The sequence below is a fragment of the Calidris pugnax genome, unplaced genomic scaffold (genome assembly GCF_001431845.1).
Source record: "Calidris pugnax isolate Ruff unplaced genomic scaffold, ASM143184v1 scaffold177, whole genome shotgun sequence".
In the NCBI taxonomy this organism is placed as follows: domain Eukaryota; kingdom Metazoa; phylum Chordata; class Aves; order Charadriiformes; family Scolopacidae; genus Calidris; species Calidris pugnax.
This window is the reverse complement of record NW_015090909.1, coordinates 1,403,796-1,418,005: the sequence shown is the minus strand read 5'-3', so window position 1 is coordinate 1,418,005 and position 14,210 is coordinate 1,403,796. Positions and strand designations below refer to the sequence as shown.

Here is a 14,210-nt window from a genome sequence, read left to right as displayed (position 1 = left end):
GTATCTGTGGGCACTTTTCTTTTAAAAACTATGTTTTGCCTGTATGTTAACCCCCACATCAACTCCTTTGATTTCTATGACATTACAATATAAGTATAGTTTTATTTCAAACACGCATTCTTTGTGGCAGAGTCTGAAAATAGATGATGTGATGGTCAAAAGATGGAGAGGGCTTACCCTGGTTGCAGCATTATTCTGCTAGAGTGTTTCATCTTCGTACTCCACGGTCATTTTTTAATAAAACCAAGCAGCGATAGCAATTGTGTTTGTATAAGGCAATCATATATGCTAATCAAACCTGGTCATCCCTTGTGAGTTGTAGGAACACTACATCTATTTTACAGATGAGGAAACTGAGACACAGGCTACTCGGTTGTCCACATGCACACAGTCCTTGCATAATAAACCTGATTTTTCAACTATGACAAAAATATTTCAGCTCTCCCTCTAAGGATCTTTTATGCTGGAGATATATAAAAGACATGACACTAGCTTTTGTAAAGTAAGGTGAAAATTAATGTAAAACTGAGGCTTTACTTGGTTAATTACTGGCTCACTTTTGGACACAGTGAGGTACTGAAAGCCGGTCAGATGAGACAGTTGAGCATCCTCTACACAGTGCAATAATTTATGAAACTGGTATCATGAAAGGAGCATATTTCTTTAAAGATTTAGTAGGCAAAAGCTAAACTCTTCTTTTAAAATGCACATGCTTCTGAAGGGAACAGGGTAACATTAATGGCTGCAAAACTGCGTTAGGAGGCTGAGCTGAACTATCCTTATTCCCTGCTTTTGCTATGTTTTTGCTTTTATCACAACACATAAATACAGCTGCCTTTTATTCAATACCTTAGCAGCTTTCCTAGGATAAGAATTAAATTCAAAAGCATAAGAAATTTTCAGCAGGCTGACCGTTCAGTTAATTTTTTTTTTAACAGAAAATGTGACTGGAAGAACTGCCAAGTGCTCCCCTGCACTTCCCAGCTTTTCCTCATCCTTCGTTTTCCAGTGGTTACAGTCCCCCTCATACAATCCAGGTTGTACATTGGCTCTCCCCACAGGTTTTGAGACTGGAGCACCTCTCCAGTTATGCCTAATTGCACAAAGTGTGTCCTACCACTGGCCCCTCCTGGTTGTGGGCAGCACAGGGTGAAGAACGTGTGCTGGGTTGTCATCTTCTCCAGGGGAAGGAAATGCATAAAGTAACGCAAGTGGATTAGGAAAGCCTGAGCCTGGGGTGATAGGACATACCTCAGTGTTGAAATAGGAGAAATGCATGTATTTATGTGTAGCACTTTGCTCATGAAGCACAATTTATGTATTAAAACCCACCCTCCATACATACCATTTAGTGATGATGCAGCTCTTACATTTAACTGTATTAAAATCAGTGCTGTGGTGTGGTATTGTTCACTTACAGCTCTTCTCTTATTCCCAAGGAGGTTAAGCACGGCTGTGGATGTGAACTGTGGTCCACGATGCCTCATTTCTACATCAACACAGTATAAACGAGGGCATGTGCCTATCTTATGTGTCTGCTGAGAAAAGCATTTGCTAGGAGAGAGTCGATGTACAACCTGGATTGCATGAGGGGGGCTGTAATCACTGGAAAACGAAGGATGAGGAAAAGCTGGGAAGTGCAGGGGAGCACTTGGCAGTTCTTCCAGTCACATTTTCTGTTCAAAAAAAAGTGTAGAGTACTCTGCTGGCAGGGTACAGGGTATCTGGTATGCGGGAGGTGGAGAAACAAGTGAACTAATCCAACCTTCTCCCACTCACAGTTAGCATCTCCCTCCCCTCGCTGGGGAGCAGAAGAGGTGGCTTCATCTAGGGGGAATATAGGACCACCGTCTTCCTCCTGCAACTGCTCACCTCTTCCCTACGTCTGCCAAATGGATTCAGAGCAAAGTGATGAAGAGCAAATAGAACCAAGACTCAGCAAGCTCATCTAATGCAGGGATTAACCAGTATCACAGATGGGGTACCACTGTAAACCCTGTCACACTGGCCTGGACTTGAAGTGTGGTCAAAGAGAAAAAAAACTTTGATATTTACACAGCTTCTCAGTCAACGCTCTGTTTGTTCACTAATGTATATTATAAACAGAAAATAGCTAGAAGAATATTTATAAATTTGCAGACACTCAAATGGGAAAAGCAAAAATCAAAGATCCTCATTGGATGGTGGGACCGAGTTAGGCTTTTACGGATGTATCTGCTATGATACCATCTTTCATTATACACACATATACTCCTCTTCCCCCATCGTATTCAGTGAAGAGGATGCACACTGCTCATTTAGTGACTGGCTATTCAGTATTTTGTTTTCCTGCCACTGTTTACTCTGAACTTTCCTGACGCATTTATTGTACACTATTCAAACCTTGCTCTGAAGACAGAATGGCTTTTCAATAGCACATGTCAGTATATAGCACTTGAATGCTTCACAAATACCAACTCTGTTATTTTCCTAATATCCTTGTGAGATAAGGCAGCAAAGTTACCTCCATTTTAGAGACAGGGAATTGAGGCACATAAAACACGTGGCAAAAGGTATCTACTAATTTCAGAAACACAATCGAAGGCATTTAGGACTTGCTTTTCCAGAATGTTTAGCATTTCACATGCTCAAATGCTAACTTCATTTGCAGCTGTGAGTATTTCTACAAGAACCCCAAGTCAGGGGCTCGGAAAGCGAGAGACACAAAATACAAGTACAGAAATAAAAATGCTAGGTTGAAGCAACACGATCACGCAGAAGCTCAGTGGTACAGGCAGAGGCACATCATACCTTCCATGATATCCTTCAATCGTCTTAATTACGAGACCATCCCTCTTGCAATCCTTGCCCTCCCTCCAATCCCAATTTTCAAACATTACAACAAATTGCTGGTTCTGCAGGAAGCGCATTTCACTGCATATGCCACATTCGTCCTCAGATCACACGCATGCTGAACAATAAACAACACTCGGGTCCTCTGAAAACAACTGAATATTATCCTGCCATTAAGATCTGAATCACAGCACACACACACACACACACACACACACACTCTCTACCTCTGAATAAAGCCTGAATAGACATTTCAAACTATCATTCCTCACATTTTCTGTGTGCAGCTTAAAAACATAAACAGGGCTGCAAATATTAATCCTATTAAGTATTTTAACACCATCACAAAATATTCTAAATTGTAAATTACAAACAAACTGGAAATTCATTGCATGGCATTATACAGACATCCATAGGCTAAACAACAGGACTTTTATTTTTGGCACCAATAGGGATGTTGCAGTCACTTGAACTAAGGCAGTAAGTGGAGAATGAATAGGCTGTGATCCTTTCTGAACACCAGCATTACAGAACCATCAGACATTTTCACAGATATTTGCTGACCACAGAGAAACAATCACATTGAAAAGTCCCAGTTTAGGACAAAATGTGTCCTGGTGGACAGACTTCTCTGCTATTTCTGAGGCTGTGATCTCTATCCTGTTCAATGGGCCTTTCTCTTATCAGGATGAGAATCAGGCAATCCCAGCCCCTGATACCCAGGCCTCCCATCCTGCAACTGGTCTTCATGACAGAAAATGCCCCTTCTCCAGCTCCCTGCAGTGCTCAGCCCCTGCCCCAGCCAGTCTCAGCTTTCTGCTTCCAAGCTTTTCATTCCTGCTCCTGCCAGTCCTGGGTTGCTCTTGCCCGTTTCTCTATCCCCTCCTCCCTGTCTTCATGTCTAGGTCCACATTCAGCACCGGGCCACCCTTCCTTGCCTTCCTCACCGCCTATTTTGTCCTCCTCCTCTTCCCACCTCTTGTTCTTGATCTGCCCTTCTTTCTTCTGTTGGCACTGCTTTCTGTCCCCCCTTTCCACCCCTGCCCTGGTGTCCCCCCTCCCACAGCCACCAGCTTGCCTCCTGGTCCCAAAAGCAGGTACCTCCCTGGGAAGGGGGTCACGTCGAATACACAGCACTGAGTGTGGCGGGGCCAGAGAGGTGGGTTTTCACAGGACACCAAACGCATCCCTGGCATAAATGCCAGGCATAAAATTGCATATTTTCATTTGTTCTTTTAAATAATTGAAGGTTTTTCACTAACACAGAATCACAGAATCTTCTAGGTTGGAAGGGACCTTAAAGATCATCTTGTCCAACTGTCAACCTAACTGACAAAAATAGACACCCACACAACAAACAAAAAGCAACACCATCACTAAACCGTATCTCCCAGCACTACATCAACCTGTCTTTTGAACACCTCCAGGGATGGTGCCTCAACCACCTCCCTGGGCAGCCCATTCCAATGCTGGATAAGCCTTTCGGTGAAAAATTTTTTCCTAATATCCAGCCTGAACCTCCCCTGGTGTAACTTGAGGCCATTTCCTCTAGTCCTGTCGCCTGTGACTTGAGAGAAGAGACCGACCCCCACCTCTCTACACCCTCCTTTCAGGGAGTTGTAGAGAGCAATAAGGTCTCCCCTCAGCCTCCTCTTCTCCAGGCTGAACACCCCCAGCTCCCTCAGCCTCACATTTCAGCGTGTGGATGAACACAAAACTTCCCATGGCCAACAGCGAGCTGGCAGGGCAACAATATTTTAAGACAAAATGGGCACAGTCTGGCAAAAGTAAATACACAAGCGAAAACAGGATCCCATAACTGCCCTCCTTGTGATAATTTCTTAAAAGCCTGTATCAAAGAAAGGCAAAGTTTGTCAGTGTGAAAACTTGGGAATGCTGGAGTAAACTTCCTTTGTGCAAGGTTAACTGTGTATTTGCGTTATTATAGTGTGCATGATTACATGATCACACACTATTTTCACCCATGCAGGCTGTCAGAAAGGTTTAAACTTGTGATCTGCTGAATCAAGCTCCAAGTTTCATGAACTCCATGATGGAATTCCTGGCTATGGAAAAGGCCATCACTGCAGAGGGCACGGCTGGGGAAGGGGCAGGATGGGAGCCAGTGCCGGGGCTTCCCGCCCGCTCTCTTTGGGGCAGGTCCCCAAGGCTTTTTTGGGAGATAGGAACAATTACACCCAACCCAGCTAAGCACACAGCTTTAGGGCATGCATTACCAAAGGAAAACAGTGCAGACAAAACTTATTACATACTTTGCCTCGGCTCCTCCCTCTGCCTGAAGAAAACTTCTAATTACTTTATTTGTTCTCAATGGGGAAGGAAAAAAAAAAAAAAAGAAAAAAAAGTTGAAGTGGAAGCTAAGAATAGGTAAAACTGACAGGCCAGAAGGGACAGCGAGCAATCTGTTAGTCCAGTCCCAGACCTGAGGACCAAATACACCACTGATGGTTTTCTGACACTGGTCTGCCTCGTAAGACTGGGTTGTAAAGATCCAAGTCATGGCTATTCTAGGAACTTCCAGTGGGCTAGTACATTTGTTAGAGGTGTAACATTTCTTTTTTTTAAACCAACAAAATCCTCAGTAGACAAAAATACTAGCAAGTGCTTCTGCCAGTGTAGCTTATTGTATCAAGGGGATTGTTTTACAGATTTATTATGGAAAACAGGCTTTCCAGTGGAAAACCTTTTTCTCTTCAGTATTAAGAGGACTGACCAGCAGTTTTCCTAACCACCTCTCCTGATGTTGATTACACCTCAGTTACAAAATCCATAGGAACAGTATGCAGGTTTTAACTCACTAGAGAAGGTCTTGAAAGTAAAGTAAAAATCATATGACCGAACCTAAGTAACCAATGACAGGGTAAACAAAGAGTTAGCTACTAGAGGTAAAGAGCTGATTACTATTCAATTATACACATAAACTACACGTATTCTTCAGAGGAATCTACTGGCACTGCACTGCGGAGGCAACTCATGAAATCCAGTATTACACCTACACAGTATAAACAACAACCAGTTCATAAAAGTACTTTTCAGATTTGAGGAAATGTGGGTCTGTACAGATTGCTTTCACACTGGCTAAAATATCTGGAAATAATTAAGGTGGAAGACACTCAAGAGACAACAAAATGTCATAAAATTAATTGAGGGCTACTAAAATCACATATTCTGAAAAAGGTTTTAAGCAATAAAAAAATACAAATGCTTAGCAACAATATGATAAGCAGATATACATATATTGGCAAAAATCTAAACCCAAAGTAATTCTTCTTACTGCAAAATCACAGTTATATTTTGGTAGCTATTATAAGTGTAAACTGTAGCAAACAAATACATAATAACACGAGTGATGCAAAATCATTGAGTCTCATAAAAAAAAAAAAGAGGTGGTACTTCATTCTTAATTTGATACATATTAAAGAAATTCCATTGAAGTTAACCTTGCGACTGCTAACAGTTACAGGAAGCTTTAACGACTGAGCCCAAACTTACCAAAATTAAACTTAAAAAAAAAAAAAAATCTTTACAATTCCATTTATTTGGATCTTTGACAAGAAAATTTGCTTATTAGTTACTATGGCTGCAGCCCTGCCTAGGGGCAGGGAGATGGGTTAATGACCTCTCTAGATCCCTTCTAGTTCCATTTGCTACAACTCCATGAAGACTGAAGTCACCAAAGCCGAAGGGATTTGGTTTAGGGGGAAAAGGGGGGTGGGGAGAAGAATTTTAGGAATGCTGGGAAAATGAAAGATGCAGAGTCCTAGTTGGGGAGCTTTATATCCTACTTATTTCTCTTTGAAGCAACTAAAGCCATTCCATAAAGCCCACACGAGTCCATGTTGTAGAGACCGAGTTCCTGTTACAGTTTGCTCTTCTGCTTATGATGCCCATAATACACCTCTTGCATTATGTTTTCCTTTTTTTCTATTATTTTTATTATCTTTTTATTATTACCTCATTTATACTTGCTAGCCATTATTTCTATTAACATCGTATCTAGGCAAAGACTTCAGCATTTTTGCAGGTATCATGAAAAAGGTGGGTTTTAAGGAGAAATCTGCAAGAGGTTAGTAAAGCAGCTTTACAAAACCTCCTCTTAGAGTGAAGAACCCCATTTCTTGCTTGAAAGTCATCTAACTGTCAAGTGATTGTCACCATTACCTGACTGGAAATAGATTTTTTGATAATGAATAAGATCTCACAGGCAGGCTGGGGGGAAAGGCTGCTAGATATGTGTATTATGAGGAAATGAATTATATTTTATATGACTACATAGTCTATTGGAGTGACATTTATATCGACATAACTTTGGAACACCTCACAAACAAATCTGACAATACCATTTGAAAAGATATAAAATTCTCATTAATGCCACAAAATCTAAAAATACTTCTGAGTTAATGTAAATTCACAGTAAGCTCTTTATCACTGTACAGGCTCTCACAGCAAGGACTAGGAAAAAGATGCCAACCAGCAGCGAACCTTGTCAGTCAGAAATCATATGATAGTCCTGAAATTTGGTTACGACTAGTGTCTCACAATCCATAAAGTTTATCTTGTGGAGAGAATGGTTCCAAACTATCCTCCCATAACTGCATCTAGGTCTTAGGCAAACTATATTAAAACTTATTTACTATGAATCTCCTACATTGTAGTTCACATTACAGTTTTCTCAGTATTTTAACAAATTCAGGAGACAAACCAGTTGGTAACTATTTTTCTGTATAATGGACATGAACTCAGTTTCTTCTTGTTCTGCTGTATTCACAGATGCTACATTACCATTTTTAAATCACAGCAATAGATACATTTTCTAAACTGATTATAAAGACAAAAGACTTGACTTTTAAAAAGAGCATTCTAAAATTTTCTACTTTTCAGGTAACTGTGATTGACTTAAAACTAATCACAACTATATCAGCCCATGTTAAAATAAGCACATCTACCATATGCATTTCCTATTTCTTTTATTTAAGTTGAAGCATAATCTGAGCCGTCAAAATTAATTATTGTTAACATCAGGCGTTGAGAGAAGGCTTTCACTAAGAATAGCTGATAAATATACTTCTACCTACATATCCCTGTCTGTCTGCTAAAGGACACATTGATAATACGAAAATAATTTTTTATATATAGCTAATACTACTTTAGATACTTTAACACAATTATAAAACTCTCTTTTTCCATCACTTACAGAGGGTAAAATAAAACTAGGATAATTCTCACTTTCACCTCATTTGCAGGACAGTGATGTTACTGTCCAATACTACAAAGAGATCATTTAAAAAGTGACTTTAAAGACACCTGGCAAAATTAAGAACTACTAATAAACTCATTTCCTTTTGTGACACATTTTGTAAAAGCTGTTCTACGTTTCAGAATGCTGAATCTTAACATGTGCTCTTCAGTGCAGCTTTCCTGTGTATCTGCTTTACAGAAGTGATATGTTAATATCCAAGAGAATTCAATTCAAACTGTGCTGATTCATTTGGATATGCCACATGGTACTGTTTCTGCTCTCTGACCAGAAAACTATGCAAAGTACTTAAAATCTGAATTCCTGAGTTTGAATTTAAAACTCAGTTTATTTAAACACTGGCTGTTGCAAAGTGAAAATCTTTCAGAGACCTTTTTCACCAACGGAATTCTATTCTGTATGTGTTTATGTAAAACGAATCCCTAGGGGATTTCAGATGGCTGAAGAAGTTCCAATAACACGTGAGTAGAGACAGGTGGGTTTTTGCATGTGCAGCATTAGTCACTACTTTTCAGCGACAGGAAAGGAAACAACAGACAATTGTCTGAACAAACTCTTTCATTCCAAAGAAAAACTCTCAGATTTGTGAAAGACAATTTGCTACATGGCAAGGCACACAATGGAAAGATAAAAATATCAGCAAGATTTATCTTCTCTGATGCTTGAGAATGCTGAATGTTTGGCACCATGGAGTGCTCTAAATCACATGTCCAAGTAACAGACCCACCTCAAATTATAACTGTAGTCTCTGCATAATGAAGAAGCTCCCCATGTTTTAAAGGGGGCTGGGTTGATCAGTGATGGTTATAGACTGTCCAGGGACTACAGCTGTTCAAATGGTCATCTGATCCAAAATTCAGAGAAATACAGGGTAATCTTACAACCAGAACTGTACTAAACATTTACATAGCATACTATGGTAGTACTTACTGATCCTGCTCTTATCGAGCACATATTGAAAGACTCTCTCTGTCCTGAAGAGTTTACAGTCTGAATACACAAAGTGAGTAAAAAGGAAGAAGTGAAAGATAAAATATCCAGGAAGAATGAAAAATGTCATGATACATACATGCTGTATTAATGCCAAAGCTTTTTTTCCCTTCTAACTGAAAAAATGTTCTATGAGAAAGAGTACCCTGCATAGAAAGGCAAGTGGAAGAGAACAGGGAAGAAATTAAGTGAAAAAGGGCTGAAGAGAAGATGGAGTGAAGAAAGAGAAAGGAGGAGGACAGGAGGAGATATATAATCTAGGCACATTATAGTTGAGACTGTCTAAAAGCTGAAGGGAAATTCTGTTCTAAATTTAAACAGTAGTTCATGAATCTGATGGTATGATCTATGTCCAAAGCAAGCATTTCTCCTGTAGATCTGTTATTTTTGCTGAATTTCTCTTCCCTGGGCTTACATAAGAGGAGTGTGGGACCTGTGATGCAAGTCTGAGTAACTCCAGGGCTCTCAGGACAGTCCGGATGGATGCTAATATCAATGTCACATTCCCTTCCCTGACAGATTCATTCAACCTTATTGCAGCTGTCCACAAGTCAGACATTCAGTCTAACCTGTAGCATATACTTGGGATGAGATAAAACATCCTTGCAAGTGCTTGCCCATCTCTGCTGATTACTCAGGAAACCTGGATGACCAGCTTAAACTAAATTCTTAACTTGGAGTGTGAAAGGTCAAGGAGAGAAATTCAGTCCTACAAACTATATGAAGATTCTCATCGAGCTAGTGCCTCCACTAATATCTCCTCTTTCTTTGAATGACATTGCAACGTGCCACAAAGTACAGATTTCCTATCAAACCACAGATGGCTCATTGGAAATGTTCCAGAGCTGCTGGCGATGCCCACGCTGCTCTACAACAACTTGGGCTTCTCTATTGAGAAGCTTGAGAAGTGTTGAAGACACTGTGTACAAACAAAAGCTATGTAAGTGAGGAGGAGGGAGATGCAGCAATCAGAGACAGAAGCATCTGTTCGAGGAGCTCCAACATATTGCAATGTTACTGTCACCCTCCAAAATATCAGCTAAGTTGGAAAACCAACCAAATATTTTAATTCACATCCAAAGCTATCTGTTAAAGTTCACTACCAAGCTTCTGTCTCAGTTCAAATATTTTGCTACATTTCAGAAAACTCATCAACAGGCCCATTTAAAAAATATCATTTTATCTCAGGGTGTGCAACAACACAAATAACTGATAAAATGCATTCTGCCTCTTGATAAAATTGTACAGATAGATTTCAACACTTCACAGGGAGGTCATGCTCCAAGACAGGCAACTCGCCCTGGCAAGTCTCTGTTACGAGTGCATTTCAATGCCCGAGTTGCCAACTCAAAGAAGAGAGACAACAGAAATGCAAACAGACTTCTGAACACTTCTGCCAGCTATTGCTAAAATACCCATGGCCTACAAGTTTCCACTGATTTCCAGTGCCTAGTCTCTATAGATCCTATGAAATTTAGAGTTTAATGAAGTGCTTTCCAAAGAAGAACAGAAGAAAATGGGAGCTGCTCCGAGAATTTGTCCCAGCCCAGCTTTGGGCTGCCCCACTGCTGCCTGGCGGTTTTTCTAGATCTTGTACACATTGGCAATGCTGATTTCCTCCTACACATCAGTTGCAGAAGCTGTGTGTACCAACACAAAATGTAAGGACACATGCACGTGCACACATTAATTACGACTGCCGACGAGGTACTAGTAACAGCCAACATGTCTACCTACAGAGCCTGGCCAAGGCATGCAGCATCACTCCAGAAAGCCCCGAGACAGCGTGAGCTGTATCCTTTTACATCTGACTGCACACCTCAAACCACCCATCCAGTATGTCCCTGAGTGCCTCTGTTCCAAGAGACCAGTGTCACAGGTTTGGCAAGTTGCTGGTTATGAAGAAGGAGCGCACAGGGGGGGCAAAACGTAAATGCCAGCTAGGGGGGTGGTGGTGGTGTATCGTTTTATACTGGGAGTAGCCTATTTACATTTTTTTAGGTCAGCTAGAATTAGAAAATTTCCATTGCTAGGCAGCCCAGCACATCTGTGAAGCATTTCTGGGCGTCCAGACCTGAAGCAGGCTCTGCCCAAAGGGAAGGTTCCTTACCCCAGTCCCTCCCCCAGACGGCACACGGGCTGCGGCACCAGGAAAGCCCCTTACCTTCCTGCAGAAACCTATTACATGACCAGAACACAACAATTAGCACATTTGTAAAGCTTCAGGGATAGGAACAATTTAATAGCTTTTTTAAAGCAGACTAATTTTCTGGAGCTTTTAATCTTTTTTTTTTTTTTTCTTTATTATTTTGCTTTTCATGCATGGGCAAGTTCTTCTTTGCTACAGGTATTCTCTGAGTCTGCCTGGCGGGATTATTATGTGTAGAGAAACACAAATTATTCAATCACTTTAAAACAGTGCCAGAGAAATGAAAAAGTGCTATGTAAGTGCAAACTATTACTACTAATCTCTGTGTTTTAAAACCAAGTATCATTTAGACAGATGAATGTATTGCTGGTTTACAAATTTCTGCACATTTACAAACCAGGCTGCTAAACAGACGACCACTTTGTTTACGTTTGCAGCTTTTCACAAGCTACAAACTTCAGGTCTGCAATGGTAAATGCCACTGTCAGATATTCCACGCTATGGCAAAAACCAGGCCAGAAGAGAAAAAAAAATACATTTCTGCTATCATTGTCTTCTCACCCCAAAAACTGGCAGTGCTATAGGAAGCAAGGTTGGTTCCTGTTACTCACAGGTGAAGATGTGGACACAATTCATATTTTAAATATCTCTCATTTTCAATACTAATCCCCCATGACTCATGAGGGCTACAGTTTAAAACTCCAGCTAACAAAGCCTTTTGTAGTATTACTACCAAATAATCTTAGACTTCAGAAATCACTGAAGTGTAATTTAATATCCGTAATATTGGATCAACCTGTTTTGGTACGAAAACACACCGTGGCATATTTTTACTCAGTGAGTGATATTGCTTATACCAAAAAAGTATAAAAATGGCACTGGTGATCAAGTGGTCATATTGACTACCCTGAAGGAAGTTTAAGCAAGGAATAAGAAGTTTCTGGGGAAAGGTTAAAAGACAGGTCATGCTAATTCCTTTTTAAATTACTCTAAGACGGTAGGACTCAGTGTAAACCAGAACAAATATACTAAATATAAATGACAGAAACTGGTATCACACTAAATGCAAGACTTCTGTGAGTAACTGAGATTAAAATAAGCATTACTATTTATCTGGAAGTTGGGGGGGAGGGTTGAACATTTGAGCAGATTCCTACATCAAAAATGTGTTTTGTACAGAAACTATATGTCAAATTATAGTTATTTGCTTTACAGCTGTTTCTAGCAGTTATTTAGTTCCGTACTTTTCATGTGTCAGTATTTTTTTCATTTCTATTCTTTATTCCCCACTACAAGTAAGTCTCTTTAGAGCAATAAGATCTTTAAAATCCCTTTAGTGTTTAGAAATGTCAACAATTCAGTAGACTATACTTGATGAATAGGCCATATAGAAAAACCTGCCTCAAGTTTTTATCTCAAGAGATGTAAGGTGCTTTGAAGAGCACTTGATTTGAGATTTAGAAGCCTGCTGCTATTCAGCCAGAGACTCTTGAGAGCTGTTAAGTCCTGACCCAGAGCATGAAAACAGGTTGGAGGGAGGGAAGAAATATCGGTAAGAAATATATTTTGTACTCCCTGTATAATTATTTCTTCTAAATACCATTTAAACATTTCTTCCTATAAATAAATAAAAAACTAAAAGACCAGGCAGCCTTATCAGATGATCTTATTTGAATATTTTGAATGTAGCTGGAACTTGTCAGGGGGGACAGCCACAGCGCTGGTAAAAGATGAAGCTCTAAAGAAAAAAAAACTAAATGTTTTTTTCCATTTGAATAGACGGCACTGGCATATTAAAGCTTCGTATTTTTGACAAGAGACATAGAAAACAAAGAAGTTTTCACTTCAAAATATGCAGAGAAAGAAGATGAAATGGTTTGGTTTGCTATAATTATAAAAAATATTTTTTCATCCTTCACTGTCGCTTCCACAGTCTACGACCAATCTCAATACCAGACTACAATAAATTAATTCAACATCATAAAGCAATCAATTTAAGATATGTGCACACCAATAATAATATCAGATAAAAAGTAAGCCAAACTGTAAGTGAATCCTTTTATATGAATATCTACTCTTAACTTTGTTTATTGTGCTTGCACATGTGCTCTCTCACTCCACAGCACTTCAATTTGATAACTGGTTCCTTGAATAAGAACTTAGTTAATAACCGAACAGCAACTGGCCACATTATTTGGGCAAATGTCTCATCAGTGTCTTCTGCCCTACTTTCTGCATCTCTGAGTTTCATAGAGATAAAAATGAAAAGGCAAAACTAGGTCATTCCTGGGCTGAACAAAAGAATTTTTGTAGTGGTATAAATTACTGACCTTTCTACTAAGCCTGTCTTTCCCAGCAAACCAGGTAATCCAAATGAGCTCAATTAATTAATGGTGTCCTCCAATAACTAGCAATAACTGTAGTAGGTAATCCAGTGAATTCAGGAGAAAACATTTCTATGGCGTTTTTGAAGCCATTACATTTAAGAAACACTCTGTTTCCTAAATTAGAATAAATTTTAGGGATTGTGTTCGATCATTAGTTGGTATAAAGCCATTAATGTCACGGTAGCTATTTTGTACTGATTGACAAACATCTCTGTATCTGAGACTATCTAGCATCCTGCACGGTCCTTTTTACCTGAGAACATTCACCTATTAAATCATCATCTTTATAAGCTCACTGAATGTCTTAGATTTAGCAATCTTTGGAACAGACTGATAAAGATGATAAGGCTTTTTGAAATGAAATATACGATACAACATAAAACATAGGAAATAACGTACTGAACAATACTGCTGGCGGCTTTCACAGGCACAAGAATCACAAGACAGAAAGTAGGAAATAGCTTCCATGATCATATTTCTGTACTATAGATCCAGGATACTGCACTCAAAGCACCACTATGATCAATCAGACTGGCTTACCAATTGCAGGAAATCACCATTTTTAATTGAGAAA

General features: G+C 39.6%; 1 protein-coding gene across 1 annotated transcript in view; it reads right to left on the bottom strand.

The window, feature by feature from the left end:
• ELP4 (elongator acetyltransferase complex subunit 4) overlaps positions 1–14,210 on the bottom strand; it is a 145,891-nt gene that overhangs the window by 887 nt on the left and 130,794 nt on the right. The window lies entirely within an intron of this gene.